The 20,427-nt window shown below is 34.8% G+C and overlaps 1 long non-coding RNA gene across 1 annotated transcript; it reads left to right on the top strand.

Annotated features, from left to right (window-relative positions):
* Positions 1 to 539: 539 nt before the first annotated feature.
* Positions 540 to 19,416, top strand: LOC106876993 (uncharacterized). Its single transcript, XR_001410314.3, has 3 exons — positions 540 to 717; positions 3,180 to 3,269; positions 19,149 to 19,416. It is a non-coding gene; the product is annotated as an uncharacterized LOC106876993 (long non-coding RNA).
* The last annotated feature ends 1,011 nt before the right edge of the window (positions 19,417 to 20,427 follow it).

The following is a 20,427-nucleotide window of genomic DNA, read 5'->3' as shown; positions in this document are numbered from 1 at the left end:
TATCATTTACAATGTTTGTTCCTGTCTCAATTATCCAATTATAATTTTCATTAAGAACCTGAAATTTTGCTCAAAGCTTGAGTGAGTGATTCTGTCTGTTTCCTATTAATATTTGTATTGTTTATTTGACTTACATGAACTAATATAATCTGTTCACCCTCAATAATCTATAGCTGTTCATCCAGATCAATTGCTTTAATTATTTTGAAATTTTTTTTTCAATATACCCAAAGAATATTATCCTTCAGAGTTTCAAATTTTGTATTTTCATGTTTTATAACATCACTTTCTACCAGATAGATGAAAAACAAAAAAATCATCTTCTTCATCGTCGTCGTTATCATCGTCATCGTCATCCTCCTCATCATCATCGTATTTATCCAAACCAACATTATTAATAAATTCAAGTTGAGATTATATATTGTATGATATTTTTAGATCTTTTTATTTCAGATTTCATAATCAAATGCTGTTATATATTATTCTTATCATGTAATACATGAAGATATTACTCTCAGTAACCCACAATTGCTGTTAAAAATAGAGGAGGTTCATCATTTCTTCTGCATTGATACCAAACAACAAGAACTGCAGCTTCATTAGATACTTTTAATAGTGATAAGCATTTGTCTACCCATCAAAGCAGATGAATTAAGAAGTCTGCTTGAATGAGGGACTGTTCTATAGTTCAAAAGCATGCAGCTCAAAATTTACTAGGTGAATATGCTTTCAATCCTATTTTAATACCAGTCATCTTTTTTCAGCAATTCCATTTCAAACAGAATGATATGGCAGTGCTTACATTCAATTTAAGTCCTTTACATGAGTTATAACTATGAAATTCATAGGTATTGTGAGACACCCCTGTTTATGAAATATTGTTTCTGAAAAACACAAGCTCTTAATATATACCTAACCCTTTCTCCTTCTTTCTTCATCACTTTTGTTATTTTTAGTCACTCAGAGAGTGCATCAACAATTATTAGGAACAATCCTGATACTCTATCACCCCTGTTTTTATTGTTTTTCAGCTCCATCAGATTGCTCCTACTTTCTCTTCTATAATGTGAATAATCTTCTTGTAACTCCTCTCCACTAAGAAACCTGTTCTGTTTCTGGCCCTTTCTCTAATGCTTTTTACTCCTCTCTACTTCTCATCTCCTGGCTTAAATTTCCCTGTAAAGTTGGTGTTAGTAGTCTTGCAAGCTGCTTAGTGACTTCACTAGGATGGTAGGTAGAGGAATAGAAAGACATCCGGAACAAGTTGTAAAGAGGTTGGTGTTAAGAAAGGCATCCAGCCATAGAAACCATGCCAAAGCAGACACTGGAGCATGATACAGTCCTTGGATTCATCTGATTCTATCAAACTGTCCAAATCATCCTAGCATGGAATGTTGGACACTAAATATTGATAATTAATCTTAAATTTTTGACATGTACATTATTCATATGCATGTGTAGCCATGTTTTAATGCCTTCAGATTATGTGTATGAGACAACTTTTGTTTTACATTATTTATAATGGATGGATAGGTGTCCTCATCTTGTTTGTTGTTATCACAATGTTTCAGTTGATGTACTCCAGCCTTCATCAGGTGTTCTGGTGGAGTTTTGAACTCAAGTCATAGAAGAGAATATGACCAAAAACTGTGTGTACTCTATCCCATGCAGTTGTGGTAAGTTATACAAAAGTGAAACATGCCACCCCCTTAAAGTAAGGGTAGAGGAACATTGTAAAGCTGTGACATGAGGGGATGTTGAAAAATCTGGTATAGCCAATCATGTATGGAAAAATAGAGACCACCTCCTGTTGTGGGATGAAGTTGAAATAATCGACGGAGAACACCACTAGAAAATATGAAAACTGACAGAGGCTGCACATGTGCAAGGACACAATAACCTCCTAAGCAGACCCAGTGCAGATGCGAATGTAATATGGGAAACAGTATTAAGAAAAGATGAAATACTTGGTTTATAAGCCCTAAAATTCACACTATAATTGCCCACGGGTGTATAGCATAATGGATAAGAGCACGGGCTACTAACTGCCAGATATTTTGAGCATCTCTGCAGTAATTCCTGATGGGCCAGGGGCTTTCACTCTCTTCATACTCTTGATCACTTTATTTACCAAAGTACTGTCAATCAGGATAGTTGGTTCCTCTGTTGGGTTGATGTGCGGCAGACTCTCTTCCTCCCATTCATTCTCTTTATTAAGCAACCTTTCATAGTGGCATCTCCAAACCTCTCTCTTTGCAGCTTCATTTAGTGCACGTGAGCCATCATCCATGTGGACACATTTCTCTCCTACAACATCACGATTCTCTCTCACACACTGTCTTGCAACACGAAATACTTCAAGTCTTTGGTCCTCCTGGCATAATAATGTACATAATTCCTCATCTCAAAAATATAGAATAGTATTAACTTTTGCTTTACCTTAGCACACATTGGACATCTTGCATATTGCTCCACATATTGGTTCCTTGTTGAACTACAATGTATGTCATCATGTTTAGTTCTTATTGTAAATGTCTCAAGTTGGTGGAAAACAATTAACTCTTCAATTGCAACATGTTATCTTCAGCTGTTAAGTTATTTTTCAATGACTTAGACAGTCTTTCAACAATAGAATTGCTCGAATTACTATCAAAAACCCTTTTTAATATTCCAGATAAAATATAACTGTTTGTAATCACCGGTTTTGTATTTTCATTTTTTTATATAGCAACAGTTTCTACAAAACACATGAAAAAAAAATCACCACACTCCCACGACAACGACGACGACCACCACCACCACATCATCTCCATCTCCATCATCGTCGTCGTCGTCGTCATCGTCGTCGTCATCAACAACAACAACAACAAAAATCTCTTTTATCTTTTCAGACTGAATGAGACAAGATGAAGCAAATACAAAGACTAACTACATTTTAACAAATGTTCAATGAGAATAGATTTCAAAGATTTTGATTTACTTTAGCCATAGTAGTTGGTTGATTATAAACAAATTAATTATTCATTATTGCAGTATTTTCGTTAATAAACATACCAAATAAAAGATTAAGGTTATTCATATCAATAATATAAATAGCAAATCTCATAGTTATAAAAGTCTTTATTTAAAACATCATTAGTAGATTTATTCAATAACAATCTGAATGTTTCAATATTTAGACACCTGCTTCACTCCTTCAGCCAAAATGAATGGACTCAGTTCTATAAATATTGAATACTGTATGAAGATCGTTGCAACCAAATCAAAAGGTTTTGTATGAAATTAAATACTTGAAATTTCATTTTTCCTGTATGTCATATGCTGTAAACCATAAAAGTGAACCATATGTTTTGATAATATATACATTCAGAATATTGCTTGCTCCATCAAACAAACGACAACATGCTGCCAAAGTACTGAAGAGCTCTGATATGCCAATACAAGCCTATCAAATGCCTTAATACTCACTTTTGCATTACTTTTTATACAACCTTCGTTACTTCCAATTGTGATAAGGCATCAAACATGTGATATTTCAGGTCTTTTTGCATTTGATATTTCATAATCGAAAGCTATTATTTGCAATGTCTATCTTATAATACTTTCAGTAATGTAAAATTGTTGCTAACATTACCTTCTAGTGGCTTATAATCTGAGGTCAGTTTAATTTTTTATCTGAGTAGAAAATGCTTTCCAAGTGCACCATACAATTGCCTAGGCTTCCTTTAAATACTGGAATATTTGTGGTTCAGTTGTACATAAATATAATACAGGATAGTTATCTTGTGAAAATATTCTAGATATAGTCACTTCTCTAAATATTTAAGCAAACAGAAAATGAAAGTCTTTGCATTATTAATTAATTAATCTTAATATGGTACATTGAATCCAGTAGGTACATGTTGAAGTCAATAATGTTGTTGCACAGGATGTATATATCTGAGTAAAGTAGTTACATAAATTTCTTTACCTGTAAAGGCCTTATTCAATTGAATATCTAAACTTTAACATCATACTGGTAGCTATATTAAATAGTTTCAATTACACGATTTTAAGCTGAGTTCAAGATATAGTAAGCATGTAAAATGTACACATTGTTACAACATGAAGATATTACTATCACAGAGTGCAAAGCCTAGATCAGGAAGGCATATATTGATTTTTGTTGAATGTTGTTTATGACAATGGGTTCTGTTTTGCAGAGGTGTATACTCATGGTATTGTTGTTCTGTTGAATGATTCCAAACTATCAAGAATCATTTATAAGGACTGTATCTTGTGTAGTGGAAAAGGATGAGGTTGTGCATGTTTAGATGTTATAAGAAGTAGATTGTTCATGTTGAGAGAGAAGAGTTGAAGAAAAATAACCAAGTTATACATATCTCCAAAGTTATTAAACAAGGATCAGAAAGTGCCTCTCAGCAACAAATGATGAAACATTCTGAGAGGAAGGTTCCAGTCTACAGCTGAACAGTTTTGTCAGAAGCATCTCATATCACACATGATGAAAGCCTTTGGCGATGTTAAAACTAACAGTTTTACTTTTGCTGAAGTGTTTTTGTAAGAAACAGACACTGATGACTGATATAAGATCTTTTCTCATTTGCATGTGATTACTGTAAATGAGAAGAGATATAATGAAGATAATTCTTGGAAAGTGCTTTCTTAATGACAACCTGTAACACTCATATATATTTACAATGTCTGTTAATGTGTCTATATGTCTACAGATATATGCATGTGTATATGTAGGTGTATACATATACATATCTGTGTGTATGTGTGTAAGCCAAAAGTAAAATGGCAATGCAAGATGTTATACTATTAGCTCGGAATTCATATCCGTGGCATATATTTTGATAACTCTCTACAAGATATTTAATTTTCTCTCAGATCACCTTAGAAAAACATTACCTGGTACTTGGAAAATATCATCTAAATGAAACTGAACTGATAATATATATGATAGCTAAATATTCAGTTATTGAGATTTTGATGTCAGCTTTACCTTTCATATCTCAAGAATCAATAAAATAAGTACCACTAATATATTAGGTTGAATTTAGTAGATTATATTCTTCCCACTAAAAATAATATGTACATGCTGAGTGAAACTACCCAGATCAACCGCTATGTTACCTTACCTTTCAAAACGTAGCCTTGTACCCAATCAAAAAGAAATCTTTATTACTTTCAAGTGACTGGCATTCTATGCAGTGAATGATTCATCTCTCATTTGCTTAGAAATATACAACATCTAGCAAGACATAAGTTTCAAATACCTAAAAGGCTATTGGAGATATTCACCAGGTGAAATGCTTAATGGTATTTCATCTGCAGCTATGTTTTGAGTTCAAATTCTGCTGATGTTGACTTTGCTTTTCATCCTTTCAGGGTTGATAAATTAAGTACCATTCAAGTGCTGGGGTCGATGTAGTTGACTATCCCCCTCCCCACAAATTCCAGGCCTTGTGTCTATAATATAAAAGATTATTATTTGAAATCATGATTATATAGATCAGGGGTTCTCAGCCATTTTTTGCCTGTTAACCTCTTTGATTCCTATTTTGCTCTACTGGACCTGCATAGACATTCATTAGATACATAAAAAAAATATTGCTGTATTTTTATACCTAAATATTATTAATATTATTAGGAATTGTATAAAAGAAATTAAAGTATTTTGAGTATTGTGCAAGTATAACCAATTTATTGCACATAAATTTTAACAACAAAATTTTATATGGATCCTGGCTGAAAAGCTCTGATGTAGATAAAGTATGACAAGCTTCAGATATTGCTTCACCTATATATTTCATATTGCTGCTCATGATTTAAAAAGAAATTATGAGTGGTGATCAAAAGTTTATTTTCCTGATAAATCTGAGCTACTTTCTTCTTTTTTTTTTTCTGCTTAAATAAAAAATTGGTAGCTGCTGTCAAGTTGAGATGATCTTCTGGTCATTTAGATTTATGATTGTAATTGTTTCACATCATTTATGTTTCAAATATATCTTTGAAGAATATTATATAGCTTCATTTCCTTATTTCTTGTAGCAAGTCTATATAATGATTTGAACTCTAGACCTATTGTTTTCGATCAGAAATTTATTTGTAAACAACTCTATCAGTGAAGCATAATAGCAGGGTCTGCTATTATGACTATCAAAATGCTGCACTTTAGAAGGAACTCTCTACACTACCACTAGCACACTCATTACTTTTGCAGGAATATTTTTGCTTCTCTCTTAATGCATATACTACTACTATGAATAGAAACCCCTGGATGTTACTTTGTTAATTTTCTTTGGACCATTGCATCTGATAAATGTTCTTAACAATAAACAGATGGTGAATCAAAAATGAATGACTGCTCTTCTAAATCATCCTATTCATCTTACTGTTAATCCCTTTCTTTAAAAAAACTCTAATGTTTTTGGTGTGTGTAAGAGGCAAACATGTCTCTTGACACTTTGTTATTGGACATGCTCAACAGAAATGGATTTCACGAGATATGGTGGAAATTTTAAGGAGAATCTAAGTAGTCAGTTTTATTGAATTGTATGTTGTTGCAATAGTTGCTTAAATGTAACGCATCTCTTACATTTATAGATTCTCCCTTAAATAGAGCAAAGTACTAAAAAATCAAACATGGATTGCTAGTCACTGCTACATCAAATGATGTTGAGGAAAAGGATGAGGAGGATGTCTAAGCTGTATATATAAAGAAATATCCACATCAAGAATTTAGAACTTATACAACTCATTAAATTTTTCAAGCAGTTCTCTTAAGTACACAAATGTGTTTTTCACATCACACATTTTATTGACCCAAGAGGAATGAAAATCAAAGTTAACTCTGGTAGGATTTGAACTCAGAATATATTGGCTTCCCTGTTGGTTTTTCAAGGAACAGCTTGTGAAGTAGGGTGGAGTCTAGTTGATTGAATATATCTAAATGTATTAGTGGTTTATATTTTATTAAATTCTAGTGGATGGGCTGAAAAGTAATATTGACCACACCAGAATCATAACCATGAGGTATCGAATTAATTATTACAGAACAAACCAGCGTGATGTTTTATGGACTGTCTTGATCATCTCCAATGTTCTATAACTGTTATAACGTTAAATGTAGATAGCTAAAGATAATATATATATTTCAGCTAAGTATATTGACTGCAGCAGACCTTCATACTCTTGGCTAAATTCTAGATCTGCAGAGATAATAAACTGTATGTGTGTGAGAGAGAGAGGGAAAGAGAGAGAGAGAGAGAGAGAGAGAGAGAGAGAGAGAGAGAGAGAGAGAGAGAGAGAGAGAGAGTATGTGTGTGTGTATGTTTGGATAAATGTACAGATGCACACTACTCTCATCTATCTCCTCTTTCTCTCTCTCTTTCACGCACACACATGCCTGCATGCACATATTCAATAAATCTTTCACTCATATTGGTCAATAAATATAAATAAGAGCAAAAACAAGCTTGTAAGATACTCATGTAACTGTTTAAATTTGGCAATGTAAGTGTAGTGAAATATCTAGAAGTGAATCCTAAATAACCTCATAAACTTGGCTGAATAGAAGCTTTCTTTCTACATTATTGTTGTTGTTGTTGTTTAGACCCAAGTCATTCTTGATAAAGCAGATATAATGATCAGAGACATTCTGACCATGGACATTCTGACCTTTCAAGTTCTGCTTACCTAAGACTGCTTTACCAACTGAGTCTCTCACTTTTCCAGAGATTGGAGAGTAATTTAAAGGAGATTTGGTTGCTACTTCTTCATAATCAAACTAGCATTGTTGGTCCATTGTTGGCAACATTATAATGTTGCATTAGTTGTGTAAATAACTGTGAGATATATGTATAGCTATTGTATAGTTTAGCAGAATGAAGCAGTACAGTCTAGTTGCTTAGTATAGTTCAGTGTGGAGTGCTCAGCCACTTGCGCGTTAATTTCATGAGCAGGCTATTCTGTTGATCAGATCGATTGGAACATTGTCATTGTAATCGATGGAGTGCCAGTTAAAGTTAACTATAGTTCTCAACCCTAACAAAGCAAACTTATGATCAAAACTGTTTCAGCTGTGGCTATCTCATCCCTTATCTGATACAATGTATTTAGACCTACATTTTGCTATGCATCCACAGCTAGCTTTCGAGTTGCTGACATCTCAGGCAAGTTGAATTTTGTTACCTATAGAAGTATATTTAAAAAAAAAAAAAAGTTCACAAAGTAGCAGAGTCTACAAATATAGAAATAAAACGTTCTTTTATTCTTTATATATATAGTGCAGCCATGATTGTGTGGTTAAGAAGCTCACTTTTCAATCACATGGCTTCAGGTTCAGTCCCATTCTGTGGCACCTTGGGCAAAGTGTCTTCTATTATAGCCCTGGAATGACCAATGCCTTGTGAGTAGATTTGGTAGGCAGATAGATCTAATTACCGTTTCCCTACGTCTGAGTATACCTGTCCTTAAACACACTTTAAAATTAAACTTTTTTTTAATTATAGGAGGAACGCCTAGATTTCATTCTCCACATACATATTTTTCATTGGTAATGCTTTTCTGAGTATATGAATAAATGTAATTGCTTTTTCCAGATAAATTCCACTTCATATCTGAGGCTCTGATGAAGCTATAAACTGTTACTCAGGCACTCAGCTATGAGTCCACTGCATTTTATAGCAGAATCTAATGAAGTTCTTAAGATAATTGTTTATTCCTTTTCTCATTTTCTTACACACACATATATATGTGTGTGTGTGTGTGTGTGTGTGTGTGTGTGTGTGTGTGTGTGTGTGTGTAAAAATATGTTGTATTTGTTTCCCAGCCGGCTGCTTGAAAACCAGTGTTGGTTTGTTTACATCCATATAACCGAGTAGTTCAACAAAAGAGACTGATAGACTCAGTACCAGACTTTAAAAATAGGTACTGAGGATGATTGTTTGACGAGATCCTTCAAGGCAGTGCTGCAGTATTGTTGCAGTTCTGTGATTGAAACAAATAAAGATGGAAGATACAAAATAAAAAGAATAGTTCAGATATAGAATCAAAGTTTCAAATTCTTTAATTGATTTAATTAAGAGGGAGACGAAAGGAGAAAAAGATAAAGGGATAGATATATACAGAAAGAGAGAAGGAGAAAGTTAGAGAGAGATCAAAGCTGTATTTGCATTACTGGCTATGATTTCAACAAATGTTGGTTCCAAATGGAAGTGGATATGTGAGGGCAAGTCCAGAGGGTACTGTTGATCTCCTATACATGTAACAGACTTTTTTCCTAATAAATTAAAGAATATGAACAAAAGAAACAATGGTAAAAGACATGCATTATCCCAACTACTACGTTTTTCTTGTGCTTTTAGATTTGCAAATGTTTTCATAAGACTTTCTGTAACTATTGTTTTTACAGTATCATTTTTATGGACAAAATTGCAAAATACTTTAATCTGTCTTGTGTCATGGATGATCGTAAATATCTCTTTGTAAAGCTTCTCTCTCTTGTGGTCACATTTATAGGTATTCTAAGCAATATTCTTAATGCAGCTTACAGATTTAGCCTGACATCCTGTAACTTATAACTGTTGATAAATCCAATTGCATCAATTGAATGCTATACATTTCCAGGAAATAAATTTTCTTTTTTGCAATATCTAGCAGAAGGAAGAGCTTATACCTGTTAATAACACCCACTCAATATTTTAAAACAAGCTTGACTCTATTTAAAGAATTTTCACTTATTGCTTTATTTAATTTTATTTATTATTATCATCTTTTCTGTTTCTTATTTTGAAAACCCCATGCACTTCTCATAATATACCATTTCTCACTGCATATGGCACCTCAGATGATTGCTCAAATTGCCTGTGCCTTCAGCTCCCTCTGATTGCATCAGACCATTGTTTTACAAGATAAGGAATAATTTGAAAGAGGTTTGACTGCTATTTCTAGCAGGCAAGTAACAATGTAATGTAGTTGATTGATGTAGCAGTATAAGTGTACATTATTGGTATGGTGTAGTTCAATATTGTTGTACAGTGTAATTTATTAGTCTATTACTTAGATTTGGTGTAGGTATGGTGTTGTGAAATATAGAGTGGTGTTGTATTGATATGGCAGATAGAGATTGTTGGTATGGCATAGGGAAATACAGTGTAGTGTTTGTTTAGTCTAGTTGTTGAAGTAGCTTAATTTTGGATTGATTCATAGAGCAAACCCATAATCAAAGAAATCAAAGGTTTTTGAGCCCTAATGATCTCGTCTTATTTCCAGCATAGTGTATCTAAGACTACATGTTCATATGTAATCCCTTTTAAAGACAGTTGAGTATGATTTGAGGGAAATTTGGCTGCTATTTCTAATAGGTTGCATGTTCACAGAGGCTCTCTTATGGTGCAGTGTAGTTCACAAGTTTTGTACCATTTAATAGTGCAGTGCTGTATAGTTTGTTACATAGCAGAGAGTAGGTCATTGGTTTGGTGCACGGGGAAATTTAACAGTGCAGGCAGAGAACAGTTTAGTAGTGATGTACTGTAGATCAGTAGCACATATTCTATATTTCAGGTATGTTGTGTTGAATAGCTTGCTAATGGAGTTTAGTGGTGTGGTGTATGAAGCATGTATTTATTTAAATTCAAATTTATTTATTTGTTTATTTATTGGTTTAGTTTGCGGGAGAGGTTTCCGTTCATGGCCTCTGTAAGATCTCCAAAACTGATAAAATTGATGCAGTTATTGTTTCTCTTCAATAGTTGTAAGTTGATGACTATACTACTGTAATGCATACAGCAGTATAGTAGAGTGGTCTTGTGCTTTATAGAAATGTGGTGTAATGCAGTATAGTTGTGAACAATAGAGTTTATTAGTAGTGTAATGTTGTTTAGTAGCATGATGTGGTACCATTTAGTACAGCACATAGAGTGGTTGTTGTTGTTGCTGAATCCTAGGTTGATTTGGATTGAGCATATCTATGATTGATGGCATGGCTTGTCTTGGTAAGAGGTTTGCTTCCCAACTACATGGTTCTGAGTTCAGTTCCACTGCATCGTTCTTTGGGCAAGTGCCTCCTACTATACCCTCGAGTTAACCAAAGACTTGTGAATAAACAGAAACTGAAAGTTGCATGTTGTATATAGATGTGTGCATGCATGTGTGAGTGATTGTCTCCCTACCACTGCTTGACAATCAGTGTTGATGTGTTTATGCCTTCATAACTTAGTGGTTTGGCAAAAAAGACTAAAAGTATAAGTACCAGGCTTAGAAAAAAAGTACTGGTGTCAATTTGTTTGGCAAAAATATTCTTCAAGGTGGTGGTTGAGTGTGGCTGCAGTCTAATGACTGAAGCAAGTAAAATATATATATCATCATCATCATCATCATTTAACATCTGCTTTCCAGGCTGACATTAATTGAATGGTTTGACTGAAAACTGGTATGCTGGGGAGCTGCATCAAGTTCTAATCTGATTTGGCAAGGTTTCTATAGCTGGATGCCATTCCTAATGCCAACCACTCCGAGAGTGTAGTGGGTGTTTTTTACATGCCACCAGTACAGTTGCCATTGACCTGACACTGGCATCAGACACAATTACAGTTTCACTTGGCTTAACAGGTCTACACAAGCATGGTATATTGCCAAAGGTCTTGGTTACCTGTCACTACTTTGAAGAGGCCCAACACTCAAATAGTACTTTTCATGTGCCACTGGCATGGGGGCCTGTCAGACGGCTCTGACATCATCCTCAACTACGATTTCACTTGGTTTGACAAGTCTTCACAAGCACAACATATTGCCCAACAAACAAAGGGTGCTTTTAATGGGCCAGTTGCACAACACTGGCATTGGCCATGACTATGATCTCACTTAGCTTGATGGGTCTTCTCAAGCACGGCATATTGCCAAAAGTCTCAGTCACTTGTCATTGTCTCTGTGAGGCCCAACATTCAAAGACTGTGCTTCACCACCTTGTCCCATATCTTCCTGGGTTTACCTCTTCCACAGATTCCTTCCCCTGGTAGAGTGTGACACTTCTTTACACAACTGTCCTCATCCATACGCATCACATGACCATACCAGCACAGTCATTTCTCTTGCACACCACATCAGATGCGTCTTATGTCCAACTTCTCTCTTGGGATGCTTACACTCTGTCATGCATGCACACTGACATTACACACCCAGCAAAGCATACTAGCTTCATTTCTTACAAGCCTATGTATGTCCTTGGTGGTCACAGCCCATGTTTCACTACTGTGTAGCATGGCTGTTTGCATACAGGCATCACACAGTCTACCTTTCACTCTGAGCAAGAGGCCTTTTGTTACCATCAGAGGTAGGAGCTCTCTGAACTTTGTCCAGCCTATTCTTATTCTAGCAGCTACGCTCTCGGAGCATCCACCTCTACCACTGACATGGTCATCTTGGTAACGGAAGCTATTGACTACTTCTAGTTTTCCTCCCTGGCATGTGATGGAATCTATTTTTTGTACATTTTTAGTGTTAATTGTACCTGTGAACCTTCCACACACAAAAACTGTCTTCCCTGTTAACCTTCCTCTGATATTGCTGCATTTCTTATGTGTCCATAGCTTACACTGGGTACATCTTATGGAGTTTCTACCTACACCTTTCCTACAGATTGAGCAGGACCATCTACCTGAAGGGATTTGTGATTTGTCTGCCTTCCAACTTACTATGACTTTGGTTTTTGCTAGACCTTACTTTCACACCAGAAACTTCTTCTCTAATTCTGGTAGTGATTCAGCTATAAGAACAAGGTCATCAGTGTAGAGGAGCTCCCTGAGGTAGCCTGTCTTGAATTCCTGTTATTGCCTGGAGGATTATGATGAACAAGAGTGAGGCTGAGGACTGATCGTTAGTGAACCCCTACTTGTACCTTGAATTCTTCACTATACTTGTTGCTAACCCTCACTTATTGTCCCTGTACATGGCTTGTACAGCTCTCACCAGCCACTAGTTTTCAACTATCCCTAGTTTTCGTATTGACCACCAGATAAGGGATCGGGGGACCCTGTCAAAAGCTTTCTCCCTGACAACAAAAGCCAAGTATAGAGGTTTATCTTTGACTAGTTATTTCTCCTGCAGCTGTCTTCCCAAAAATACATCAGTGGTACTTCTCTCTGGCACAAAACCAAACTGCATCTCATCTAAAGTAACTCTCTCCCTAACTAGTTGGGCTATGACCCTCCCCATTACTTTCATCACCTGATCCAACAATTTGATACCTTTGTAATTATTTCTCTCTTAGGTGTTTCACACACACACATACATACACACACGTACATGCACACACACACACATATACATATATATTGTCTAACATAACCTCTAAGAAGGCAAAATATGATTTGAGGGACATTTGGCTGCTATTTCTTGCAATTTCTTGCAAGTTCATTCATATGGTATAATGTTGTTTAGCCTCAGGGTAAGATGTGATTTGAGGGAGATGTAGTGGCTATTTCTAGTAAGTTCTTTTGAGTGGTATGTTGTTCTTGTTTAAATCAGGTCAACTATACTGAAACAAACCTAAGATAAAATACATTCCCACTATGACCTTCTTGTTTTTTATAGGTACCTTGGACTACAGTATTTAATGTGTCATTCACCTTTTTAAGACAGTGGCATGTAATTTGAGGGAGATTTGGTTGCTATTTTTGCAGGTCAAGTAGCCAAGAAAATATTCCTTCATGCAGAATATTTACATGGCTACAGGTTTGTAGAGTTGAATTGTATATTTTAACATTGTGATGTGATATAGATTAGCAGTTGTTGTTTAGCCTCAAGTTAACCCAGATTAAAGCATTTCAGCCATGATTATCTCATCTTATATTCAGGCAAAAAAGAATCTAAAACTATATTATCCAATATACCCACTTTTAAGATTGGTGAGTGTGATCCAAAAGATATTTGGCTGTTATTTCTAGCAGGTTAAGGGACTTATGAGGAGGATCCCTTATTAATTCATGATACAGATTAGTAATGTGGTATGGATTAATCCAGTAGTGTGGAATGGTACAAGTTGGTAGTACAGAAAAGTTTAATAGTGTAGTACAGTGTAGTTTAGTTGTGGGGCATACAAGTTTGTAGAGTGCTGTGGTGTAGTTTAGGAGTCTGGTGTCATGCAGTTTTGTAGTATGATGTGGCCTAGCTTAGTAGTATGGTGTGGTACATGTTGGTTGGCAGTGTGCCACAGTCTAGAGTAGAAGTGTTGTGTTCTATAGTTAAGTTATGTGGTATGATACAGTTTAGTGAGGTAGCGTGGTACATGGTTCCAAGGTTGCTAGGCCAAGAGGTAGGGTGGTAGTGGAGATGAACTCTTACTATTTAAAGAATATTCCTTGCAGTATGTGTCCGAAATAGCCTCTGGCTATCAAGTCCAACTCTTAGCTTTCTCATGTCGCTTAACATATAAGCCATGCGGAATTGTCTCTACTGATAGGAGAAGGAGTGTAGGTAAGTTCTGACACCTTCAAACCAGTGCTCCAGAGAAATGGAACTCATCAGCCTTGGAGGAAGTCTATCTAAGAGAAGGTAATCTGACTTTAAATCTCTGCTGTCTTATGGTTATGCCTACTTAAGGGGGAAAGGCTTCAGGAGTAAACCACAAGAGTAAATCTGGAGCCAGAGGCCCCAAGGCTGTTTGACAATGTACCCAACTCTGTTCTAGCAACTCCAGCAACCTCACTGTGCCAAGTCATACTGGTCTCTGTCCTTGTCTTGGACAGCACTGGTAGCACAGGAGAAAGGAACATACTGCATGGGCAACTGCTGATCTCACATAAAACCCTGCCCAGGCCTATCCTCTGGAGAGGACACTCTAGAGTCATCTGACCATGGTAGCAAAACAACGAAAGTAGTAGTCTACTGGTAGCACATAAGTTTATAGTTCAGTGTGGTACAGTTTAGTAGAAGTGGAATGTTTATAGTTTAGTAATGTGGTGTGATGTGATACATACAGGCTAGTATGTTGTGGTATACACTGGTTTGTAGTGTGGTTGGTTCAGACAAGTTTATAGTTTGTTATGGTGTATACAGATTTGTAATGTGGTATGGTACTATTTAGTAATATTGTGTGGTATATACAGTTTAGTAGTGCTGTGTGATATAGTTTAATGTGATGTGGTACATATAGGTTTATAGTATGTTGTGGTACAGACAGTTTATGGCATAATTTGGTACATTTTAGAAGTGTGGTGTGGTATATACAAGTTTGTAGTGTGTTATGATGGTTTGTAGTGTGTTATGATGGTTTGTAGTGTGTTATGATGGTTTATAGTATACTTAGTTAAGTGCTGTGTTATAATGTAAGAGTGTTAATACAGTTTGCTGGGTTGCTGTGTATATTGTAATATTATTGGTTTATTGAACGTTTTTAATAAAAGCATTTTCTAATAGTTTGAATATTAGTTTATGCTACAAGGCCATAACTTTCCCTAATACTTTAATATATTGCAATGTTGTCAAGTATAGGGTAGTATTCTGAACAGTTCTAATAATGACATATTTCAAATGAAGACAGCCACTGTATTAAAACAATATTGCTGTTTCTTCGGTTTCAAATTGTTTCATTCGTTACCATAGATACCAGGTTGACTGGCTACATAGAGTCAGGAACTTTTGTAAAACCACAAATGAATTGCTAGTACTTAAGAATCTATGAGGAGTGGTGGAACGTCCATCATCATCATCATCATCATCATCATCATCTTCATCATCATCATCATCATCATCATCATCATCATCATCTTCATCATCATCATCATCATCATCATCATCATCATCATCATCATCATTGTCATTATTAAATGTCTGTTTTCCATGCTGACATGGGTTATGATAAGAAAATTGATAGGTGCTGGTGTGGCTGTGTGGTAAGAAACTTGCTTCCCAACCACATGGTTCTGGGTTCAGCTCAACTGTGTGGTACCCTGAGCAAGTGTCTTTTACTATAGCCTCAGGCCAACCAAAGCATTGTGAGTGGATTTGGTAGATGGAAACTGAAAAGAAGTCTGGCGTGTATATATATATATATATATACATAATTATATATTTGAACTATTTATTTGAACTTTTTATTGTGGTTTAGAGTCAAGATTTGGCTGCTATTTTCAGCATGGCGGTATCTCTTAGATACCCTAAATTATAATTTTAAATAATTGTTACCTTTGATGGTTTTTATTCCCATGCTGGCCACTTGATAAAATTGATATTTAAATATCGATCTTATCCTTATATATATATATATACATATATACATATAAATATGTATATATCTATGCATGCGTGTCTTTGTGTCTGTGTTTGTCCCCCACCACTGCTTGACAACCGGTGTTGGTGTATATGTGTATATATATATATATATATATATATCCCTGTGACTCAGCAGTTTGGCAAAAGATATCGATAGAATAAGTACCAGGCTTTAAAAAATTTAAGTACCGGGGTCAATTCATTCTACTAAAATTGTTCAAAGTGGTTCCCCAGCATGGCCACAGTCTGGTAATGACTGAAACAAGTAAAAGGTAAAAGATAAAAGATAAACTTAATTTTTCAAATTCATAAGTATGAAGTATATTAAATTACTGCTTTGATATTAAGGCTTTAATCTGTTGTTTTTATTTTCTTTTCCACATGGATTTTCGAGATCTTTATCAGTGGGTGGTTTCAAACTAAAATGCAAGCAAGTTTCACTCGCAGGTAAAGGCTTTCTGACCTATGAAATATTCTTCATCTCAGTGGCTGCTGTTGTTGTTGCTTAACCCTAGGTCAATTTTGTTTGAACAAACCTACGACCAGAAGCATTCCATTTGTGACAACTCTGTCTTTATTCAAACAAACATGGTATATTTAGAGCAACAATATTGTCATTCCATTATGAGATGCTTGAGGATGATTAGAGAGAAATTTGGTTGCTAGTTTTAACATGTTGAATAACAGTATTTAGACATTTTCGTTGATTTGATGCAGTTTTTAGTTGTGCTAATATTCATATTGTTGTAATTAAGGATGATGGATTGGAAAAATTGTTAGAGCATTGGATAAACTGCCTTGCAGTATTTGTTCCAGCTCTGTAAGTTTTGAGTTCAAATCCACCTGAGATTTACTTTGCCTTTCATTCATCCAGGGTTCATAAAATTAAGTACAAATAAAGTACTAGGGTTAAATGATCAACTTTTTCCTCACTACAAAATTTCTAATTTTGTGTCTACACGAGAAATTATTATTGTTGCTACTGCTGATTTTGTTGATGGTGCTGTTGTTATCGTTGTTTAGCCATAGGTCAATTCTGACTGGGTAGATACATGATCAAAAGCATTCCAGCCATAACTATCCTATTTTCTATTTCAGATACAGTGTATTTAGGACTACATAATCAGGTAGATGCATAGAGGCTATTTTTTTTTTTTTTGATAATGTAAGTGGTAGTGTTTTTAGAATTATTAGTGTTGCTATTGTTGTTTAATAAACCTGGGTCAGCTTGACCATATCAAGCATTGAAGTAGCGAGTTAAATGGAGCATTCATTTAATACATTTAATTAGTTGCTGTAGGCATTCTATATTTCTTGTGGGTGGGTCATGCTGCTCTAATATTCAAGTCTTGAAACGTGTCAACATTTGGCTATGGTGAGCTTGTCAGAAAGCTATTTATTTATTTATTAGTCCACTTTGGAGAAAGAACTCTATCTATGACACTCTAAAACCAATGAGCTTGACAGTGAATTCTGATGAATTTTGAATCAAGAAGCTATCTTACTGGTTTATGTTTTATATTTGCTCTATATGTGAGTGTGAGTATGTGAATGTATATATGTGTATTTATTTGTGCATGTTTGTGTGCTGTGCATACATGTGTCAATCCTTTTCTGTCTGCAAATTTGTGCTATGTAGTTAAATAAATATTAGCCAAAAAATAATCTATATTTCATTGCCTGCACTACTAAATTGCTAATTATGTTTATTTTATTCAGGCTTAATCTAAGTTAATGTGTTATCATTTAGAATAACTTTGACATACTTATGTCCTACTTGTGTAATGATTGACAAATTTAACTAGGAGTTAAGGAGTTTTACAGATAATTAATTTAACAAATAGCACCTAATCACTGTTGAATGGCTATCAGCATAATTGGTATCTTGATGTTAAAAGATTTGCATCAACATTATGCAACTATATACTTTTGCAAAAATCTTCTACTCTAGTATGAAAAATGAAAATAATACAGTTAAAAAAAAAGATCAAAGAATATTAACAAAAAAGTTTTGGGGCCAAGGAGAGAGAGCATGTATTTGGTTGTTTGACTTGTTAGAAATAGTAACCAAATCTCTGTCAAATTACAGTTTGCTGTCTTAAAAACAGAAGGATATAATGAATAATGCAGTCCTAGATATGATTAAAAATAATCTGGTGACAACTGGAATACTTTTGACCTGGTGGACCAAGAAAAAACACAAGCTGGATATTGGTTGGAGAATAATATTTAATCTGTTCAGAAACTGAATAATGAGTGGTGAAAATGATTACCATTTTGGTAACTTTTACATACACTTTTGGCAGTAAAACACTCTTCATGTTGGTTTGGAATAAGGTGCCTCTGAGTAGCAATTTTGTTATTGATCAACTCCTTTCTCGCCAGAGGAATGTAAAGTGATACTCAATTTCATCATATTCAGTTCATTCTCCAAGAAGGAAAGGTTCTTTGTCATGAACTGTCTCAATTTTTCTTTTTAAACTGGTTTTAAAAGTCAAATTAGAATTTGTGAAAGGTAAAACATATTTTAATTGAAACAATGTTAGAAAGTTGTACATATCTTTATCAGAGGGAAAAGTAGCAAAACAAGATGAGGAGAAATGATATTCGGCTTAAAAAATAAAAACCAGAATAGTCAAAAACCTGTGGATTCCAGAAAAAAAAAAAAAAAAAAAAAAAAGAAATCCAGTGAAGTTTTGACTTGGCATGGTTTGAGTAATCATTAAAATTAGATAAATCATTAAAATGTCATGAGCAAAATGTCATCCAGAAGATCAAGTGAAGTTTTGATTCAACAAAATTTTTGCATCATAAATTTTATTTATGCAAGTAAAGAATTATCAATATTATCTCGTTTCCTTTTTTTATAGGGTCTTCAATTTGTGATTTTACTTTAGGCTGAAGGCCCAGAGACCCCTTGTGGAAGCTTAACTAAAAGTCTACCTGAATGGCAGCTTTTTGGCTAATGATAAATAACACCCATGCCAGCAAGGAAAACAAACGTTAAACAAAGATGATGATGAGTAATACACTACAGGTAGTCAAATCAACTATACCATTCTCTTTAAAAATCAGGCTTTGTACCTAAGAAACCATGAGTACTTTAAATTTTGAATGAATTTGAATTCCATTTTAAAAGTTTATTATTATTATTGTTAAGGTGGTAAACTGGCAGAATTGTTAGCATGCCGGGTGAAATGCTTAGCGGTATTTCACCCGTCACTACGTTCTGAGTTCAAATTCTGCCAAGGTTGACTTTGCCTTTCATCCTTTCAGGGTTGGTAAAATAACTGCCAGTGAAACACTGTGGTCGATGTAATCGACTAGTCCCCTCCCCCAAAATTTCAGGCCTTGTGCCTATTATAGAAAGGACCTCAGACAGACAATACACAATCTGCATGCAGTTCCAAGTAAAGCCGATTTTTGCTATTCACCTAGAGAGTAGGGTATTTCTAAAGTTTCCAGATGTTTCTTCAGGTTGAGTGGTATTGCATCCAATGTTCAAATGACATCATCATCGTCGTCGTCGTCAACATCATCATCATCATCATTATTATTATTAAGTATTGGGATCTAATAACTGCATAGTACTCAGTTGTTTTCCTTTTGTGTTATAAGAACAATTTCTGGTGGTTTCATTGTTATTATAGTCCATAAACATGGTAAGGTTCCAAAGTGTCCTAAATATGAATAGCATCTCAGAGATGATTTACAAACACTGCTTTGATGTTTTCAGAATTTTGGTGAGTTTGTTGCAGTAATCATGAAAGAAGGAATGATAGGGTATGATTTGAGGGAGATTTGGATGTTATTTCTAACAGAGCAAAAAACCACATAGACGATTCCTCATTGGTTCATGCAAACTATATGTTATTTTTCAGTTCAGGTCATCTAGGATCATTTCCAACTGACCTGTATAATCAAATGCATTTCAACTTTGACTGATTCATCTTTTTCAGCAGAGCTACTTTTATTTCTGTTGCCAAGACAGAAGGGTATGTTTTGAGATGGATTCAGATGTTGTTTCTAGTGAATCAAATAAATATGTAGAAGTTTGCTTGTTAGCTCATGACATTATTGTTGTTGTTCTGATCTAGCAAATCTATTATGAAAGACATTTTAGCCATCAGTATCCTATTTTATTTAAGA

The sequence above is a fragment of the Octopus bimaculoides genome, chromosome 3, assembly GCF_046866305.1.
Source record: "Octopus bimaculoides isolate indiv1 chromosome 3, ASM4686630v1, whole genome shotgun sequence".
NCBI lineage: Eukaryota > Metazoa > Mollusca > Cephalopoda > Octopoda > Octopodidae > Octopus > Octopus bimaculoides.
This window is presented reverse-complemented; position numbering and strand designations above follow the sequence as displayed.